The sequence below is a fragment of the Aquarana catesbeiana genome, linkage group LG04 (assembly GCF_042186555.1).
Source record: "Aquarana catesbeiana isolate 2022-GZ linkage group LG04, ASM4218655v1, whole genome shotgun sequence".
NCBI lineage: Eukaryota > Metazoa > Chordata > Amphibia > Anura > Ranidae > Aquarana > Aquarana catesbeiana.
In genome coordinates, this window is record NC_133327.1 from 70,496,672 (window position 1) to 70,511,699 (window position 15,028).

At 41.4% G+C, this 15,028-nt stretch overlaps 1 protein-coding gene across 1 annotated transcript in view; it reads right to left on the minus strand.

Moving 5' to 3' along the window:
* KLHL29 (kelch like family member 29) overlaps nucleotides 1-15,028 on the minus strand; it is a 1,311,461-nt gene that overhangs the window by 916,447 nt on the left and 379,986 nt on the right. The window contains exon 4 of the mRNA XM_073625329.1: nucleotides 9,753-9,842. The gene's annotated coding sequence lies outside the window, so the exon portion shown is untranslated. The remainder of the gene's footprint in view (nucleotides 1-9,752; nucleotides 9,843-15,028) is intronic.

Genomic DNA, 15,028 nt, shown 5'->3' on the forward strand with positions numbered 1-15,028 from the left:
TACTCCAGTCTCTGCTGTGGAACTCTGCAGCTCCTCCAGGGTTACCTTAGGTCTCCATGCTTCCTCTCTGATTAATGCCCTCCTTGCCCAGTCTGTGTGTTTTGGTGTGCGGCTGACTCTTGGCAGGTTTGCTGTTGTGCCATGTTCTTTCCATTTGGTTATGATAGATTTGATGGTGCTCCCAGGAATCATCAATAAAATGGATATTTTTTTATAACCTAACCCTGACTTGTACTTCTCAACAACATTGTCCCTTACTTGTTTGGAGAGTTCCTTGGTCTTCATGGCAGTGTTTGGTTAGTGGTGCCTCTTGCTTAAGTGTTGCAGCCTCTGGGGCCTTTCAAAATGGTGTGTATATGTCATGACAGGTCATGTGACACTTAGATTGCACACAGATGGACATCATTTCACTAATTATGTGACTTCTGAAGGTAATTGGTTGCACCAGAGCTTTTTATGGGCTTCATAACAAAGGGGGTGAATACAAACGCACATGCCAATTATCTGTTTTTTTTACTTCTATGAAAAAAATAGTTTTATGTATATATTTTTCTAAATTTACTTCACCAACTTAGACTATTGTGTTCTGATCCATCACATATAATTCAGATTAAAAAATCATAACAAAGGGGGTGAATACATACGCACATGCCAATTATCTGTTTTTTTTACGTCTGAAAAAATAGTTTTATGTATATATTTTTCTAAATTTACTTCACCAACTTAGACTATTGTGTTCTGATCCATCACATATAATTCAGATTTAAAAAACATTGAACTTAAGGCTGTAATGTAACAAAATAGGTAAAAAGCCAAGGGGGGTGAATACTTTTGCAAGGCACTGTATGTCAATAATGCATCTAATAAGTGTTAATGGACATCCATTGTATTTAAAATTTCAAAGCACATCTAAACAAGCCCTTATATTATTGCTACATAACTTTTTTTTTTCTTTTTACTGACTACTCCACCACTTCTTTCAGCACTTTTGTGCAGTGGCTGTTGAAGGGGGTGGGAGGGTGTAGCATTTTCATTGAGGGTATGGGATATGACATGCTGAAAAAGACCGGTGGATCGAAAATTTGCTACGGGGTCCCATGATCTGTAGTTCTGCCTCTGCTAGTGGCCCTTTAATAGGCACAGCTATCTGCAAGCTACCTATGCCGCTGAAGGGTTCATGCATTTGAAATAGCTCGGGGGAATTTTTCAAACCATTTGTAAAAGAAATGAAAGCACTTGGACTTGTGGTTTATCTCTGTCAGGGAATAAAAGGAACATCCCAGGGGATCCGCTACACACAAAAGACATCATTGTGCCTCTGCTGGACCGTGCTCCGCTCAGATCAGCAGGCTCTGCGCACGGCGTGTACCGCTATTCTATACGGTTTCTTATCTCTGCAATTTAAAGCAGAATTTTGAAATGGCAAGCTTTTTCCGTGCATGGAAATCACTTCCATGATCTCCTTGTTCTTTTCACATTCTGGTCTATAAAATGTATCTGAAAGCGTTACAGCTCAGAGACATGATATACCCATTCTGTGAGCTGCTTCCCTATAGAAACGAATATTTATGAAGAATGGATCAAACTCAAGCCTTAGGAGCTAACTAGATTCACAGTTTTGGTGAATATATGTCACAGCAAGAACAACAAAAAAGGATGCAGTGTTTGAAATAAAGTAGAATATCTGGAATGGAAATCTAAAGTTGCACTTCCTTCTCTAACTTAAAATAAAATGTTAAAATAGACTTTGCATGTTCATGCAGGATCCACTTACTTTACCACCCAACACATGGAAACACCAAGAGAGGGCTATAAAAAAAAAATACTTACAACACCCTCCAACTTCTGACCACCAGCTCTAGGCGAAGGTGACCTCACTGGGTTTCATAGAAGGATTCTGAGAAAGTGAGGATCTCACATCTCAAGGTACTCCAGCACTGAATAGGAGACCATTTCTACAAGATTTTGTGATCCTTGTCTATCCCAAGATCCTACCGTGAAGCTCAGTGACACCACCCTTGCCTACAAGAAGCGGCTGGACATTATAGTGTAAGATAATAATTACATTTTTTTTCCAATGTTTTATTTGCTCATTGCTTTCACTTAGTTAGGCTACAAGATAAGCGGATCTTACATGATCAAGTTCTTCTTTAAAATAGAACTCCAGGCAGATATACTGTAGAATATACAAATGTACACAGATCCCCATGAAATGCTTTTTTTAAAAGCAGGACTTAACTCAAAAACTGATTTCCTGTTGGTTTGCTCCCACCCTTCAGACTGTAACTGACTGAGATACGGGCTTTTTTTTTGTAGGGGGGGGGGGGGGGGAGGCCAGTACCAATTCCCACATCCACAATCTTTACCTAAGTGAGGATGACACCCTTGTCCCACCCTGCCCCTGCCCCTCCAGCAGCCTACTGGGAAACATCACATGGTCCAGGAGGCTGCAAGAACACTTACAAAGTGCTGCATGAGCTTGCATCCAAGATGGCAGCACCGGAGACCCACAGTGGTAAAAAGAACTGGCTGCGGGAGAACAGCACAAGACCCCAGGCACTGGTAAGTACCTGATTTTTTACAGTGTTTATAGCTGCTCACTTTAGAACTTTTGCCTTGCAGCACTAGGGTTGTTGATTTGAATCCCAACCACAGCACTACCTGCCTTGAGTTTGCATGTTCTCCCGATACCTGCCTGGATTTCCCCCGGGTACTCCGGTTTCCTGCCACACTTCAATGACATGATGGTAGGTTAATTGGCTCCTGTCTAAATTGGCCCTAGTATGTGTAGGTATGGATGTTAGTTAGGGACCTTAGATTGTAAGCTCCTTGAGGGCTATGATGTCAATGTATAATAAATATGTAAAGCACTACGTAAATTGACGGCCCTATATAAGTACCTGTAATAAATAAACACAACACAAGGAGGGCAAGTGCCTGAATTTGACCTGGTATCAGCATCTGGGAGCCAATGTACAGCAGAGCTCAGTCTGGGAGAGATAAGGGCAGCATAAAGAGCCAATCAGCCTTGCTGCAAGGAGCTTTATGATAGGGGAAGAAAGATCAGTTACATAATTGCCACAAAGAAAAAATGCCAGACAAGGCTATGCTGTGTGGCACAGCTGTGTACATCTCCAGACCTGATGGACAGACATACAAATACTTTTGCAGGTACAATAGCTCCAGTATATGTATTTCATCTGCATAGTTAGCTGTTTGCCTGAAATTCAGCTTTAAGATGAATATAGAAAATAATTTGTAAAACTTCCCATAAATTCAGACTAATGGTAAATTGACAGAGTTTGGTAATTTAAAGATAACTTATTACAATTTTAACTTACTGAAATAACTGAAAATCTTTTTAAAAATATTTTTTCTTTTCATTTTTTGTAGTATTTTATATCAGCGGTCCACATGCCTCCCTTTAGAAACCCCTGGAACATGGGAGAGTCAAAATGACTTCATTCAATTTAATTAAAAGAATCATACTCCTTCCTGGATAATTAATAAAGTCAAATGCAGCCGTAGAGCCGGAGTGATCAGTACATTTACTCCTCTAATTGACAATTTCTTTTTCCTCAAATACATTGCAGGTAAAAGAACGAGGACAGCCTGATTTCCTCCATGGTCAGAAAAGGTTATCCTGGTGTTCTGCGCTACTAACTTCCTGAGAAGGCATTTAATTAGATGTGACCCACATAAACAAGGAATTATCGAAATCAGCATTCTTCTAGCTCACATGATAAAGTGCTGTCTAATGTCCAGACTCTGATACTCAGCTATTGTTCTCATGGCAAAGTGTTATAAATGAGCGTATATATCATTTAAAGGATCCATCCGCTCCGAGCTGAAAATGCAGACTATAATCGCAGCTGACATCTTATACGCTTTGGTGAGTCTCTAAAGAAGATTTTTCTGCCTCTACCCAGCAATGTGGGAAGAACCTTCCCAGTCAATTAACACCTTTACCAGTATTATTATATTGGCCAAATATGGTGGTCACTTTCACTGTCCCCTGCATTCTTGGACCAAAAATTAAATGCAATAAACAGAAAAATATTTATCGTTTTTTAATTGCTGTATTTGTCCCTGCTGGGTAGATTTCTCCTCACTTACTGTGTGGTTGCGGGGACAGGAAGCAGGGTACATCAAGCAGTATTAAAAAATAGGATAGACGTCTAACCCTTTGCGTTGCTATGGCTATTTTAGTGATTTTTATAGCATAAATATATGGAATGATGCATTTTGGTTATTGTGTATTGTTTTTAGAAGCTAGGTATCCCCTATTCATATGCTAATTAACTTGCTTGACTGGTTAATGGAGCTCATGCATCAGGAATTGATGTTGGCAGGAAAGAGGGGAAGGGAACAAAGGACTTGAACTCAACCATGTGCTGAAGACACAGAGAAGTAGCTTTGGAGGACTCTGAGAAGCAAGGAGCAGTCTGGAAGGAAGAGATCTTGGCTAGAAGGAAGATGACTCCATATCAACATAAGATCTAAGAAAGTCTGTGCAAGAAGGGAGCTTTACCTGGGAATGACACTAAATCTACAACCCAAGTTATGTAACTATTAGTGTATTTGCTATTGCATGCATTGTTCCATGCTCATTTGCTATAAAGGATAGATAGTTTGTGCAATTGTATATTGTATGCATATTTTGTGTGTCGTGTATTGTTTTTGTAAAATTGTAGCTAGTTTGTAGGTACAGCATTTTTGTTTAGTAAAGCACATTAATACCGTATATTACAGAGGTTTTTATGCGTCCTTGCTTTATTGTAAAGTAACCTTAGAAAGACAAAAGCAAAACACCCTTCCCTACTCTATCCAATGCTATAAGAGCTTTTGTAGGTGGGGGTTATTTTGCTATGTTTATGAAGACTCTCGTTTTTCCACACCATGGCATAGCTCAGCCATTCCTAGGGTTCCTCTAGAGGTTACTAGGGGTTCCTTGAGCTGTAGTTGATTAATCTTCCATCTGATGATGCCTACATAATTCTGAGGCCAACATTACTTTGCAAAACCAGAAGCATGACACCAACTATCTTTTTATCTGTACGTAAAGGTGGCATTCTGATTACCACTGTAAAGGCTAAATTTTCCCTACTGGCCAACAATGTTGACCCTCTGATAAATTGGTTTTAGTAAAAGTTCCCTGAGAAAAAAAAAAAATATATATATATATATATTTTACGGTTTCCTCTGTAGTAAGGAGATTGAGAAAGGTTGCTGTAGTTATTAGTAGTTATTCACATCCAACTGGACTTCCCCTGTAATGTTGAAGGCATTATAAGGCTTGTCCAAGCCACTTCTTCACATCTAATGGGTATCAGGAAGATACAGGTAGCACAGATGCCTAAATCCTATCCCCATGGAACGTGTCAAGGTAGATATTTTTCTGTGTTTGGTCATCAGATTCCCATTTTGCCTTCTAACCCATGCATTGGACAGCAAGCCTATCTACATTGTCCACAGTAGAGTTTAAGGCAGGGATCCTCAAACTATGGCCCTCCAGCAGTTGCGGAACTACACATCCCATGAGCCATTGTAAAACTCTGACATTTACAGACATGACTAGGCATGATGGGGATTGTAGTTCCTGAACAACTGGAGGGCCATAGTTTGAAGACATGAGAAAAGATGGTCCACAACGCCTTACTTGCTCTTTAAAATCTTAAAAATGTATTGATTCTCCATAAAAGACACAGACAGCAGATGTAAATGCATTTCGGTCTTGTGGGCCTTGTTCACTACATAGTTTAAAGACCACTGGTTTAGGGAATCCAGTGCCCATAAAATCTAAAGAACAAGGGGCCAAAGTAAAATATTACTTTGGAGCTTTTATTTTTTTATAAGTTGATGACAGCATACATGCTGATGGACCTTTGGCTTTTTATGTGTCTGCCTTAAAGTTGAACTCACTGTGCTGTACAAAGCCTATGCAGAGAGTAGAGCTGTGGGAGAAACCGAGCAGGTCCTGTCCCCTACAGGTTACCTACAAAAAACTACAGGAGGGGGCAGAGAAAAGACCAGTCACCCTGCACAAGGAGAGAGAGCAGCAATGACCGGTCTTTATCATAGGAAGCCCCTGCACAGAGGTAAAGTTTCACAATAAATTACTGCACACATCTTTATGAAATACACAAAGCACACCAAGATTCAAGGAAGAATACACACGTATTTAGAGAAAAGTGCTTATCCTGGAGATCTGTTTAAATACATAAAGCTTACAATACCTGTTTCCATGTCAGTGCAAGCCTAACAGCATTTGCTTCCTTCTGCATGGTCAGATGCTCTTTGCCTTGGTGTATGCCAGCTTATATTCATTACACAAGCATGCTTTAGCCAAATTCTCCACCGTGGTACTAAACTTATATGATATTGTGGTACATACTATCATTATTATTTTTATTAGCATTTATATAGTGCCAACATTTTTATGCAAAGCTTTACATATATTGAACATTCACATCAGTCCCTGCCCTCAAGAAGCTTACAATCTAAAGACCCTATCTCACATTCACACATACTAGGGCCAATCTAGACAGAAGCCAATTAACCAGGGTACCTGGAGGCAACCCACACAAGCACAGGGAGAACATGCACACTCCATGCAGATCGTGTCATGTTTGGAATGTTGTGCCCACTGAACTGTGTTCAATTGTTTCATATAGCTATGTTATTGTGGATTTGGTTACGTACAAAGTAGATACACCTGAGGGACTGCAAATGTCACATTCACTGCTTTATTACTATACCCCTAAGTAAAAAAGTTAATCATATTTCTATACTATTAAGTACTACTGTTGTCTATTTCAACAAACACTGTTAGCAAGAATATGTCGGCTGCAATATGCTATGTAAATGAGTCAGAAAATCACAAAACCTCTATAGCCATTCCTGATAATATGCCACAAATTGTTTTAAAGCATAAGTCCACTATCAGTATTGCCATGAATCATAACCAGCACACATTACTGCCCATCATTATAAACATGCTACAAATATTCATCGGAAATACCCCAGCATATAGCAAACATTGTCACACCCATCAGTAGTCATACTGCTAATGACACAATTTCCATCAGTGATGCCAACAGTATTCCAATGACAGAATGCCATTCATGCATATGGTCATCTCTTGTTTCTTATGCTTCCCAAAAACAAGGATAAACGTGATCAAATGAAACTGCCAAAATGCCTATTTTGTGCCACTCCCTGATTTAGTTTCACTTTGGTCTGACTTTTGCTGAATTTGGCAAACTCCAACAGCTATTATTCCACTGTGAAAAGAAAGCTCCCTTAGCCATTCATACTGTGGGTGCGCGTTATGCCCTATGCTGTTTACTTTTTTGACATGACATTTCATTCAACTCTATGCAATGTGCTGCAGCATGTTGCAGCATGCTGATTAAAAAATGTGACCTGTCCTGGTGTTTTCTCAGCGCACACACCGACACAACTGAAGCTATAGGACATAAGGCAAAATAATGTAAATGACCACTTATATAGAGCTAATACGTGCTTATATCAAAAATCAAATAAATCTCATATCAAGTAAAACAAAACAAAATATCTTAAAAGTGTCCATGCTGCTCTATACTGCCCATGCAATAGAATTTCAAGTAATATCCAAAAAAAGTGCTCAGGGCTGTGCATATTTTCTCCAAAACATATATTAATCCATCTGGGAATCCCAGGCGTGATCCTGCACCTCCACACCAGAGAACTCACCAGATTGCCAGGACCACCTCTATAAGGTACACTAAGTTATTATGCGCTTACATTGCCACACGCGATTCCACCTTCCAGGACCTCCCAAGCCAGAATTATCTCCTCTCTTCTACCCAGTATGTCTCTATAAATATTAGAAGTAACCATGGAGGAAAAAAGGAAAGCCTCTACAGTGTAAAACTTTTTATCACTTTTATTAAAACACCAATAAAAACACGAGTAATGCCTACTCACATAATTTAGTGCTTTTCCCTGCACAAAGGTTACAGCAGTACTGTATTCTATAGAATACCTGCTCCACAGGCCACCCATGTGAGTGGTTCTCCTATTCGGACCTGATTTCTGGGTTTCTGGGTGTATATACATCACTTCCGAGAGTACTGTCCGGGATGACATCACTTCCTGCTCATCCCAACGCATTTCATCAATCTGACATTCTCAAGAGGCCCAAACTGCCTTGCCTATGCTTTGGGCAAATCTGCCCAATTGTCGTTAATGTCCACTAAGGCATGAGACGACAGAATGACAGGGGGTAATGCCTAGCCATGTCGGAAAAATTAAAGTTATAGTAACAAAGTAAAACAAGACTAGAGTGGAACACAGGAGAAACCTTTATGGATAATAAATTTAACATTGGACATCTTGTGAGGCATATTGATATTCAATTCATAAACAGTGTACATTGTTTTCCCAAAAAAAAAAAAAAAAATTAAATAAATATATAAATATATAAATATATATATATATATATATATATATATATATATATATATATATATATATACCATACATAAATATACACTATATTGCCAAACACATGCACATGAACTTTGGCATCCCAGTCTTAGTCCGTAGGGTTCAATATTGAGTTGGCCCACCCTTTGCAGTTCTAACAGCTTCAACTCTTCGGGGAAGGCTGTCCACAAGGTTTAGGAGTGTGTCTATGGGAATGTTTGACCATTCTTCCAGAAGCGCATTTGTGAGGTCAGGCACTGATGTGGACGAGAAGGCCTGGCTCACAGTCTCCGCTCTAATTCATACCAAAGGTGTTCTATCGGGTTGAGGTCAGGAATCTGTGCAGGCCAGTCAAGTTCCTCCACCCCAAACTTGTTCATCTATGTCTTTGGACCTTGCTTTGTGCACTGGTCCAAATCATTATGGTGTCAGGTTATTTTTCAGAAGTTGGGCTTGGCTCCTCAGTTCCAGTGAAGGAAACTCTTAAGACATCAGCATACGAAGACATGTTGGACAATTTCATGCTCCCAACTTTGTGGGAACAGTTTGAGGATGGTCCCTACCTGTTCCAACATGACTGCGCACCAGTGCGCAAAGCAAGGTCCATAAAGATATGGATGAGCAAGTTTGGGTTGGGAGAACTTGACTGGCCTGCACAGAGTCCTGACCTCAACCTGATAGAACACCTTTTGGATGAATTAGAGCAGAGACTGCAAGCCAGGCCTTCTTTCCAACATCAGTGCCTGACCTTACAATGTGCTTCTGGAAGAATGGTCAAACATTCCGATTGACATACTCCTAAACCTTGTGGACAGTCTTCCCAGAAGAGTTGAAGCTGTTATAGCTGCAAAGGGTGGGCCAACTCAATATTGAACCCTATGGACTAAGACTGGGATGCCATTAATGTTCATGTGCAAGTCAAGGCAGGTGTCCCAATACTTTTGACAATATAGTGCGTGCGTGCGTGCGTGCGTGCGTGCGTGCGTGCGTGCGTGCGTGCATATATAAATACACACACCATATATAGACTTTAGTTTTAGATAAGCATAGCTGATACAAATTAGAAATAAAAATAGGGTTAACGTATAATAGGGTTAAATAAAAGTTTGAATTAATCCTAGCTGATATAAATGTGAATGATGCCAAAGTAGATTTGTTTTGAAAGTCTTTAGAGTGGTTTCTGGGTGTTTTGCCTGAAGGAAATCATTTCAGTAACTTACATTCCAGTAACCATCCAGCTCTGAATTAAAAAAAATATATATAAAATATAAATCAGACTTTACCCAACAGATGTTTTCCTCTTGCACGTCAGCGCAGCTTGTCCATAGACTATTACATTTCCTTTAAAAGTTACTATGCTTCTGTTGTAGAATCTGTGTCAAAAGAGCATAGGAATGAAATGTTACCATAATACATTGTAAATGAGAACAGATCAATTGCAACAAAGTATATTTTTAGACAAACACATTAAAAATAGCACTTCCAATGTCCATGCTCCTACTATTAGTATTACTTAGGCTGCTTTCACACTGGGGCAGGCGTTGACGGTAAAACGCCGCTAGTTTTAGCGACGCTTTACCGTAGTCTTAGCGGCGCTATTCAGCCACTAGAGGTGTCGCTTTTAACCCCCTGCTAGTGGCCGAATAAAGGGTTAAATGCATCCAAGTAGCGCCGATGCCGAAGCGCTTTGCAGGTGCAGCGGTGCCCATTCATTTCTAAGGGCAGGTGCGGTGGAGGAGCGGTGTATACACCGCTCCTCCACCGCTCCTCCACCGCCCCAAAGATGCTGCTTGCTGGACTTTTTTTAACGTTCTGCCTGCGCATCGCCCCAGTGTGAAAGCACTCAGGCTCTCACACTGGGACTGCAGGGGAGGTGTTTTTCAGGCGCTTTACATGCACTATTTTTAGCCCAAAAGTGCCTGAAAAATGCCTTAGTGTGAAAGGAGTCTTAAAATAGAATTCCAGGCTAGAATTATCTAATCTTAAAACTGCTCCCACCCTCCTTCCAACACTTACTGTATACTAACTATCCTGTTGAACAGACCAAGGAAACTTGCGGCCCCAGGGTAACACCAGGCCATTTGACTTTCCCTGTCCGGCCTGTGATGCCTCCACTGTGAGCATGCCCCTCTGAGCCGGTCAGCCTGCTCAATGAACTCAATGGGCGAGTTTGACAAGCGGTGGCTCAGCTGCCCATTTTTACCATTCTCTGACTGCGCGTCTGAAAGAGACCTATTTCATGAGCAATTGTACCTATTGTTCCTAACACCAAGTGTTTGTTTTCTATATTTTCATGTAATATTAAGCAGAATTAAGTTTGGCCTTCCTTTTTTTTTTCTCAAAAAGGATTTTTATTGACATAAGTTTGGCCTTCCTTAACAGTCCCAGTTTCTCATGTGGCCCCTTGGGAAAATGAATTGTCCACCCTTGCTGTAGAACAAAGATGCACATACCTATTTTCAGGCCAGGCCGCTCCGGTCTGGTCATGTGGGCTCCCCTGTACCATCTAGTAGCAGTTTCAGGGGAGAGGAGGGAGCGCTGACACTGGATGACCCATAGTAATCCTATGGGTGATGTCACCAGTCAGGCATTCCGCATCCGCTCTCTTCTCCTCCCTGTAGCTGGCACTGGCTGACACAGAGGAGATCACATGCACGGACAGGAGCACCCTGAGAATAGGTGAGTATAAGCATCTTTCTTCTGCAGGGTAGTTAGTATAGGTCAGTCAGGGCCGTCTTTAATATTGATTGGACCCCCGGCAAAACTTTTCTTGGGCCCCCCCCCCCATGCAGTTTCACTCTCCACCTGCTCCGAGACATACAATAAATAGCACCTAGACACAAAATCAGTTTACTGAATCAGATCAGGCAGCTATTGCGATTGGTTGTCAGAGGTTACAGTGTATCTTTACCGCTCACTGACTGGTTGCTAGAGGTTACAGCACACATTACGGCTCACTGATTAGTTGCTAGAGGTTACAGCACATGATTTCTGCTTGTTGATTGGTTGCTAGAGATTACTGTGGATATGACCTCAGGGGGGCATGATATACATATCAATGCTGCCGACGGACGCTATTTTCATATGAATGCCTCCGCTTTTTACATATGAATGCTGGTAATTTACATGTAAACACAGGGTCTGCAGGTGAGTCATCTGTACACAACAATAGGGCAAAGCTGGGCAGCATTAGTAGCAGTACTTCACACTGAGATATTGGGACACAGCATGGGACTAAAACCTTGAGGGACGAGGGAATTTAAACCAGGATAGTTGGCAAGTATGAGGCAGCTGCTTTGGGCCCCACAACAATGACAGGGCCCAGGGCAGCTGAACCCTTTTGCCCTGCCTTAAAGACAGCCCTGAGTTCAGTGATGGCGAACCTTGATGAACCTTGACATTGATTCCCATGATGCTCAACTACACTGCATGAGCATCATGGCAAATGTAGTTCCAAAACATCTGGGGTGCCAAGGTTCGCCACTACTGGTATAGATGTTAGGAAGGGGGAGGGAACAGTTTTATTATTAGATAGTTTTAGCCTGGAATTTTACTGTTAGAAATCACAGGACCCTATACAGCCTACCTCCCCCTTCCCCCAGCAGAAAGTGATTGAGAACATAGATTTATCGGTCACTTTTTCTGCAGCCTCAGCTGCATAGATGAATGAATAGGAAGTGCTCTGAAGCTTTCTGCTCATTCACAAGCAATCATAGTAACACAGTTTACTGTGCTTCAGTGATAAATGGACACAGGAGTGATTGGTACCAATTGCTCACTGTGTTCATTCAGGAAAGGAAGGGGCCAATAAATTACATATTTACCAGCCCCTTCCCCCGTTCTCCATCCTGAAACATCCCCCTGTGTTCCCACAGCAGATGCCAGCGGGAGAGGAGGGAAGCCGGCAGCACTGTGGGGGGAAAGGGGCACACAGTGGGGCCTGGACAGCAGATGGAAGAGGCTCATGTGCTAGAACCAATCCCCCTGCAGTACAGCTGAAGGGAGGGAGAGGAAGAGAAGCTGGTAGCACTGCAGGAGGAGAGAGAAGGGGATCAGTGTCTGAAATAATACAGTACAGCCGGCCCTCCTGCTCAGCAGATGCAGGGCCCCCCTTTTGAACCGATGGGGGCAGTACTGGCCATACTGCCTTATCAGTGGCCCTGTTTAAACATGCCCTTAGCCGCGTATGGTTAGAATCAGACATCACGATTGCAACACAATAGGCATTGTTCCCAAAGATTGTCTACCTCAGCTAAAAGTCTTGTAGCAGTTTTGCCATTATCTGAAGGTTCTCCTAAGGGTGTTATCTCCATCCTCAGCAGCTCTTCCCGATGTGGTCACCTGAAATTCATGACACACTATCCTCCCCCTGTCCTCTCAATCTCAATGACACGAGTAGTAGAAGTTCTATAGATAACTATAATGTATAGGATCGTTTTATTGGTTGTTACCTCAGCTGGGGTATGCCCAGAAGGCTGTATTATGTAACTTTGTTTTTTTTTAATGCAAACTCAATAAAAAGAATTTACAAAAAAAAACCAAAAAAACATGAACTTAGCAAGGAGCGGTGGAAGTCTGAAGGTAGATAGAGTTGTAGCCACATTTTCTTGAAGGATGTTAAAGGGTGGCTTCCTAATCAGCAAATGGTACTGTTGTTGTTTGTTGTAACATGTCTGGAATGTATTCATTCAGACTTATACTCTAACGTTACTGAAAGGTCAATTTTTACTACTTATTGAACTTCTAACATGAAGTAATGGTGTTACAAATGTCTGATTAATAAAATCCAGATGACAATTAGGGTAATCCAGTTACTAAACTAAGTGACAGAGGCTGTATATTAAAACTGATACCAGATGTTCAAGTTGTCATCGCTGAAGACTGCATCTGAGTTCAGTGGGTGTATCCTGCAATTAGGGCCCCCAAGGGCCACTTCTGACTCTACGTTTTGGTGAGTGAATTAGTCGCGGTGTCCAGCTTAGGATGCCTTTGGACGTAATCAAGACATTAACATTGGAACAATGCAAAGAGCCATAGAACAGTAATAGTATGTTCTTATTCTACATGTTCTCATGCGCACAGATGTTCGCTCGCACAGAGCTCCTGCAGGACGCATAGATGACGGTCTACCAGGAAAACGTTGTTACACGGTCCCTTGGCTCAAATCTGAGTAAATATATGCACTATACAACAGCTCCGAACGTACAATATAACAGCTCCGAGAGGCTGAGTGAATAGCTTTGGGACATGAATGGAAATTAGGTCACTTCTTCCATGTCTCCATTGCTCCTGGTTTCATATGTTCACTGACTTGAAAGGCTGCTGTTTGTAACGGAATTTGGCAATTGAACATTCCATTTCACAAACAAAATATTTGTATTGCTTTAAAGCAGAACACCAACCAGAGTGGAAATACACATGTAAAATGTTTTACCTGCCAAAATGTTTGCAGATCAGGCTTTGGAGCCATACTGCAAATTAGTGGTGAACAAGAATAAGCATCTTAATTGCCAACTTGCCATGGAAAATTTCAGCGAAAATGGGAGAATTTGCTTTGCTCATGGAGGACAAAGTAAAAGGTTCACTTTTAATAAAGCCTTACCTAGAGGGATATACCTTGCCATAGGTGTGCGCAACCTATTGCATTAGGGTGTGCACCCCAAAGCTCAAATACATATGCATGTGTATATGTACTGATGGTGTCAGTAGGGCAGTGGACAGTGTCAGTAGTTGTATTTTTATTCTTTTAAAATTATTTTATTTTGTAACATTTTTTTTTTGGATGAAATATCAGTGGTCTAAACAGGGGGGAATATGCACCACACAAGGCGATTAGGTTGTGCCCAGGCACACCTGGCACACCCTGTGCGCACGCCTATGTACCTTGCCTACTTCAAAGGGCAAGGCATGGGTTTGGTTTATTGGCAGTAGGTGATCCTATATTTTAAATCTAGCTGAACTATAATTTCAAGTTTTCAGAATAAACACTATATTAACCACTTGCCTACTGGGCACTTATACCCCCTTCCTGCCCAGGCCAATTTTCAGCTTTCAGCGCTCTCACACTTTGAACGACAATTGCGCGGTCATGCAACACTGTACCCATATGACATTTTTATCATTTTTTTTACACAAATAGAGCTTTCTTTTGGTAGTATTTAATCATCGCTGTTTTTTTTATTTTTTGCTAAACAAACAAAAAAAGACTGAAAATTGAAAAAAAAAAACTAAAACATTTTTCATATTTTGATATAAAATTTAGCAAACAGGTAATTTTTCTCCTTCACTGATGGACACTGATTGGCTGAACTGATAGGTTGCACTGATGGGCACTAATGAGGCAGCACTAATAGGTGGTACTGCTGGGCACTGATGAGGTGGCACTGGTGGACACTGATCAGGAGGCACCGATGAGGCTGGTGGCACTGATGGGCACTGATAGGCGGCACCGATGGGCACTGATAGGCAGCACATATAGATGGCACTTATGGGCACTGATAGGCAGAACTGATGGCCACTGATATGCACTGGTAGGTGGCACTGATAGGCATCAGTGACA